The sequence below is a fragment of the Chiloscyllium plagiosum genome, unplaced genomic scaffold, assembly GCF_037043375.1.
Source record: "Chiloscyllium plagiosum isolate Xiang-an unplaced genomic scaffold, Cpla_swu_hap1 HiC_scaffold_52, whole genome shotgun sequence".
NCBI classification, from domain to species: Eukaryota; Metazoa; Chordata; class Chondrichthyes; order Orectolobiformes; family Hemiscylliidae; genus Chiloscyllium; species Chiloscyllium plagiosum.
In genome coordinates this window covers 18,252,282-18,259,481 of record NW_028270190.1, presented here as the reverse complement: position 1 = coordinate 18,259,481, position 7,200 = coordinate 18,252,282, and positions in this window count along the sequence as shown.

Below are 7,200 nucleotides of genomic sequence, written 5' to 3'. Positions count from 1 at the left end.
CTGAGATCCGGCATGGGACCAGCGGGTTGATGTTCCATGACAGCGATGGTCGCCTTTCGAATGAACACACACCTCAACCGACCATGTGACAAGTTCTTGCAGACGGTGAAAGTAAAAGCCACGGCGAACACCGACACAGACCTGCTAACGACGGAAGCGCCTCACATGGTCAGTGCGGGGATTGAACCTCCGGACCTTGGCGTTATTAGCACCACGCTCTAACCAGCTGAGCTAACCGACCAACGCAGTCAAGTCGCGAAAGCAAATGCCTATATTCCCGGTGCTCACAACCGCGGCGGCTGTTCATTTTCTGCTTCATGTCGATCGCACGATCGTCTGAAATACTTCCTTTCGTTGCAAAGCTTTTCAACGAAAAAAAAGCATTTAGTTTTCCGAACGCGCCTACTCGACTTAACCATTTGCTCTGATATTCAAAATTAAGCACAATGTCCGGACGCATGCAATTTCAATCGCAATGCCACCAGCTCAGCTGCAGCTTGTCATGTTGACAAATATCGTCTGGAGAAACGTACCTTCAACGATCGCTCACTGTTCTACTGGATACTCACAGCCGTTTGGAGTCAGGGTTATGTGCTGCTGATAAACTGCTACGAACCTTATGCCAAATGCATTTGAATTGTAATCGAACAGTGGGATTTTTTCTGCTCCCGAACGACGCAGTTGCTTTGGTGTCAGCAACAGCTCAGAAGCCAATTGCACGTTTTCCTCAATCACTCACGTTGCTCATGCAATCTTCGTTTGACAGCATATTTAGCAAGTTATCACGCCTTCCTGCAGCGTTCGTCAGTGACAGATCAGATGCTAAGATGATTGCTTCAGACAGCATGCTACATCCTACATTTGAAAATGGAACAGTTGCAAACGTTTCCAGGCTGAACACTCACTCACTATTTTGCCTGGCGCGTCAGAGGCTGGGAGCGGATCTTATGGAGGCTTTTCAATCATGAGGGGCATGTATCGGGTAAATAGATAAGTTTCTTTCGCTCAAGTGTGGCAGTGCAGAACTAGAGGGTATAAACCAGGTGTGGGAGGGCGAGAATTGGAAAGGCAGTGATGGGCAATGGCTGCGCGCAGAGGGTGGTGTGTTTGTGGAATAAGTTGCCAGACAAGCAGGTGATGGATGGTATAATTCCAATACTTTTAAGGAATCTTAACGTGTATTTGAATAGGAAGGGTTTGGAGAGACATGGGTCAAGTGCATGCAATCGCGGTTGGATCAATTGAAGATATCTGTTTGGAATGGACGAGTTCGGCCGAAGACTGTGCTTTCAGTGCTGTCCATATCTAATGAGCTCTATGATAGTGCAGCTGAAATGATAAAAAAGATAAATAAATTCAATGAAGAAAATTGTCTCAAGTTGTTGAATTCAAAAAACTTCAGGTAATGTTATTTCAATTATTTTATTTATCTTTTTTATTTCTGATTTTTTTATTGTTCTGTAACTCTTATTTCTTGATTGTCTCTCTTTCTCTCGCTCCCCACACCATCAATATCTTTTTCCTTTCCACTTCCCGCTTTGCTACCCTTCTCCCCTGCTTTCCATTTTGTCTCAGGTTCACCCACCCCCCACATATTTTCTCACATAGCACTGGCTACAACCTGCGTCATTCACGGCTCCTAATCTCCCTTAGATCTCTCCATGCACTCTCATTATCACCTTTGCATCTGGAGCCCTGACTCACCATCTCTCAGCCTGGTGTAAACAGCTCCCTAATTCTCCCCCTTTTTTATCTTTAACAAATGATCAGTTAGAATCGAAACGTCAGCTCTTTTCTCTCCTTGCAGATGGTGCCAGAACTGCTGAGACTTTCCAGCATTCTCTCTTTTGGTTTCCGATTCCAGCACCCGCAGTAATTTCATTTTATTAATGGCTCTATGATATTGCTGGTGTCATGATAACTCCAGCTTCGATGCATGAGAGGTGTGCAAGCGAATGAATTCCCTCTGGAAGTCGCGTGACAAGTATTAACAGAGATCAAGGAAAATAACATGAACGAATCTTTGATTTGAATTGAAGCCTGAACTCTGGTTCTGCTCCGAGACTGTGCCAGGTCTGCTTAATACTGCATATATTTCATGCTTTGCATTTGTTTGTGAAAACAATTGAGACTGATTGATTTGCTGCAGAAAACATCCAGCAGTCATCATGGGTACGGCGATCAAGTTGTGCGTCTCTCCCTGTCAAATGTTTTATTGTGCAGGTGAGGCTTCCTGTTTCGTGGTTTGGTGGAGCACGTTGTTTGTTAAAATAGCAACGCAGCTGAGATCCGGCATGGGACCAGCGGGTTGATGTTCCATGACAGCGATGGTCGCCTTTCGAATGAACACACACCTCAACCGACCATGTGACAAGTTCTTGCAGACGGTGAAAGTAAAAGCCACGGCGAACACTGACACAGACCTGCTAACGACGGAAGCGCCTCACATGGTCAGTGCGGGGATTGAACCTACGGACCTTGGCGTTATTAGCACCACGCTCTAACCAGCTGAGCTAACCGACCAACGCAGTCAAGTCGCGAAAGCAAATGCCTATATTCCCGGTGCTCACAACCGCGGCGGCTGTTCATTTTCTGCTTCATGTCGATCGCACGATCGTCTGAAATACTTCCTTTCGTTGCAAAGCTTTTCAACGAAAAAAAAGCATTTAGTTTTCCGAACGCGCCTACTCGACTTAACCATTTGCTCTGATATTCAAAATTAAGCACAATGTCCGGACGCATACAATTTCAATCGCAATGCCACCAGCTCAGCTGCAGCTTGTCATGTTGACAAATATCGTCTGGAGAAACGTACCTTCAACGATCGCTCACTGTTCTACTGGATACTCACAGCCGTTTGGAGTCAGGGTTATGTGCTGCTGATAAACTGCTACGAACCTTATGCCAAATGCATTTGAATTGTAATCGAACAGTGGGATTTTTTCTGCTCCCGAACGACGCAGTTGCTTTGGTGTCAGCAACAGCTCAGAAGCCAATTGCACGTTTTCCTCAATCACTCACGTTGCTCATGCAATCTTCGTTTGACAGCATATTTAGCAAGTTATCACGCCTTCCTGCAGCGTTCGTCAGTGACAGATCAGATGCTAAGATGATTGCTTCAGACAGCATGCTACATCCTACATTTGAAAATGGAACAGTTGCAAACGTTTCCAGGCTGAACACTCACTCACTATTTTGCCTGGCGCGTCAGAGGCTGGGAGCGGATCTTATGGAGGCTTTTCAATCATGAGGGGCATGTATCGGGTAAATAGATAAGTTTCTTTCGCTCAAGTGTGGCAGTGCAGAACTAGAGGGTATAAACCAGGTGTGGGAGGGCGAGAATTGGAAAGGCAGTGATGGGCAATGGCTGCGCGCAGAGGGTGGTGTGTTTGTGGAATAAGTTGCCAGACAAGCAGGTGATGGATGGTATAATTCCAATACTTTTAAGGAATCTTAACGTGTATTTGAATAGGAAGGGTTTGGAGAGACATGGGTCAAGTGCATGCAATCGCGGTTGGATCAATTGAAGATATCTGTTTGGAATGGACGAGTTCGGCCGAAGACTGTGCTTTCAGTGCTGTCCATATCTAATGAGCTCTATGATAGTGCAGCTGAAATGATAAAAAAGATAAATAAATTCAATGAAGAAAATTGTCTCAAGTTGTTGAATTCAAAAAACTTCAGGTAATGTTATTTCAATTATTTTATTTATCTTTTTTATTTCTGATTTTTTTATTGTTCTGTAACTCTTATTTCTTGATTGTCTCTCTTTCTCTCGCTCCCCACACCATCAATATCTTTTTCCTTTCCACTTCCCGCTTTGCTACCCTTCTCCCCTGCTTTCCATTTTGTCTCAGGTTCACCCACCCCCCACATATTTTCTCACATAGCACTGGCTACAACCTGCGTCATTCACGGCTCCTAATCTCCCTTAGATCTCTCCATGCACTCTCATTATCACCTTTGCATCTGGAGCCCTGACTCACCATCTCTCAGCCTGGTGTAAACAGCTCCCTAATTCTCCCCCTTTTTTATCTTTAACAAATGATCAGTTAGAATCGAAACGTCAGCTCTTTTCTCTCCTTGCAGATGGTGCCAGAACTGCTGAGACTTTCCAGCATTCTCTCTTTTGGTTTCCGATTCCAGCACCCGCAGTAATTTCATTTTATTAATGGCTCTATGATATTGCTGGTGTCATGATAACTCCAGCTTCGATGCATGAGAGGTGTGCAAGCGAATGAATTCCCTCTGGAAGTCGCGTGACAAGTATTAACAGAGATCAAGGAAAATAACATGAACGAATCTTTGATTTGAATTGAAGCCTGAACTCTGGTTCTGCTCCGAGACTGTGCCAGGTCTGCTTAATACTGCATATATTTCATGCTTTGCATTTGTTTGTGAAAACAATTGAGACTGATTGATTTGCTGCAGAAAACATCCAGCAGTCATCATGGGTACGGCGATCAAGTTGTGCGTCTCTCCCTGTCAAATGTTTTATTGTGCAGGTGAGGCTTCCTGTTTCGTGGTTTGGTGGAGCACGTTGTTTGTTAAAATAGCAACGCAGCTGAGATCCGGCATGGGACCAGCGGGTTGATGTTCCATGACAGCGATGGTCGCCTTTCGAATGAACACACACCTCAACCGACCATGTGACAAGTTCTTGCAGACGGTGAAAGTAAAAGCCACGGCGAACACTGACACAGACCTGCTAACGACGGAAGCGCCTCACATGGTCAGTGCGGGGATTGAACCTACGGACCTTGGCGTTATTAGCACCACGCTCTAACCAGCTGAGCTAACCGACCAACGCAGTCAAGTCGCGAAAGCAAATGCCTATATTCCCGGTGCTCACAACCGCGGCGGCTGTTCATTTTCTGCTTCATGTCGATCGCACGATCGTCTGAAATACTTCCTTTCGTTGCAAAGCTTTTCAACGAAAAAAAAGCATTTAGTTTTCCGAACGCGCCTACTCGACTTAACCATTTGCTCTGATATTCAAAATTAAGCACAATGTCCGGACGCATGCAATTTCAATCGCAATGCCACCAGCTCAGCTGCAGCTTGTCATGTTGACAAATATCGTCTGGAGAAACGTACCTTCAACGATCGCTCACTGTTCTACTGGATACTCACAGACGTTTGGAGTCAGGGTTATGTGCTGCTGATAAACTGCTACGAACCTTATGCCAAATGCATTTGAATTGTAATCGAACAGTGGGATTTTTTCTGCTCCCGAACGACGCAGTTGCTTTGGTGTCAGCAACAGCTCAGAAGCCAATTGCACGTTTTCCTCAATCACTCACGTTGCTCATGCAATCTTCGTTTGACAGCATATTTAGCAAGTTATCACGCCTTCCTGCAGCGTTCGTCAGTGACAGATCAGATGCTAAGATGATTGCTTCAGACAGCATGCTACATCCTACATTTGAAAATGGAACAGTTGCAAACGTTTCCAGGCTGAACACTCACTCACTATTTTGCCTGGCGCGTCAGAGGCTGGGAGCGGATCTTATGGAGGCTTTTCAATCATGAGGGGCATGTATCGGGTAAATAGATAAGTTTCTTTCGCTCAAGTGTGGCAGTGCAGAACTAGAGGGTATAAACCAGGTGTGGGAGGGCGAGAATTGGAAAGGCAGTGATGGGCAATGGCTGCGCGCAGAGGGTGGTGTGTTTGTGGAATAAGTTGCCAGACAAGCAGGTGATGGATGGTATAATTCCAATACTTTTAAGGAATCTTAACGTGTATTTGAATAGGAAGGGTTTGGAGAGACATGGGTCAAGTGCATGCAATCGCGGTTGGATCAATTGAAGATATCTGTTTGGAATGGACGAGTTCGGCCGAAGACTGTGCTTTCAGTGCTGTCCATATCTAATGAGCTCTATGATAGTGCAGCTGAAATGATAAAAAAGATAAATAAATTCAATGAAGAAAATTGTCTCAAGTTGTTGAATTCAAAAAACTTCAGGTAATGTTATTTCAATTATTTTATTTATCTTTTTTATTTCTGATTTTTTTATTGTTCTGTAACTCTTATTTCTTGATTGTCTCTCTTTCTCTCGCTCCCCACACCATCAATATCTTTTTCCTTTCCACTTCCCGCTTTGCTACCCTTCTCCCCTGCTTTCCATTTTGTCTCAGGTTCACCCACCCCCCACATATTTTCTCACATAGCACTGGCTACAACCTGCGTCATTCACGGCTCCTAATCTCCCTTAGATCTCTCCATGCACTCTCATTATCACCTTTGCATCTGGAGCCCTGACTCACCATCTCTCAGCCTGGTGTAAACAGCTCCCTAATTCTCCCCCTTTTTTATCTTTAACAAATGATCAGTTAGAATCGAAACGTCAGCTCTTTTCTCTCCTTGCAGATGGTGCCAGAACTGCTGAGACTTTCCAGCATTCTCTCCTTTGGTTTCCGATTCCAGCACCCGCAGTAATTTCATTTTATTAATGGCTCTATGATATTGCTGGTGTCATGATAACTCCAGCTTCGATGCATGAGAGGTGTGCAAGCGAATGAATTCCCTCTGGAAGTCGCGTGACAAGTATTAACAGAGATCAAGGAAAATAACATGAACGAATCTTTGATTTGAATTGAAGCCTGAACTCTGGTTCTGCTCCGAGACTGTGCCAGGTCTGCTTAATACTGCATATATTTCATGCTTTGCATTTGTTTGTGAAAACAATTGAGACTGATTGATTTGCTGCAGAAAACATCCAGCAGTCATCATGGGTACGGCGATCAAGTTGTGCGTCTCTCCCTGTCAAATGTTTTATTGTGCAGGTGAGGCTTCCTGTTTCGTGGTTTGGTGGAGCACGTTGTTTGTTAAAATAGCAACGCAGCTGAGATCCGGCATGGGACCAGCGGGTTGATGTTCCATGACAGCGATGGTCGCCTTTCGAATGAACACACACCTCAACCGACCATGTGACAAGTTCTTGCAGACGGTGAAAGTAAAAGCCACGGCGAACACCGACACAGACCTGCTAACGACGGAAGCGCCTCACATGGTCAGTGCGGGGATTGAACCTCCGGACCTTGGCGTTATTAGCACCACGCTCTAACCAGCTGAGCTAACCGACCAACGCAGTCAAGTCGCGAAAGCAAATGCCTATATTCCCGGTGCTCACAACCGCGGCGGCTGTTCATTTTCTGCTTCATGTCGATCGCACGATCGTCTGAAATACTTCCTTTCG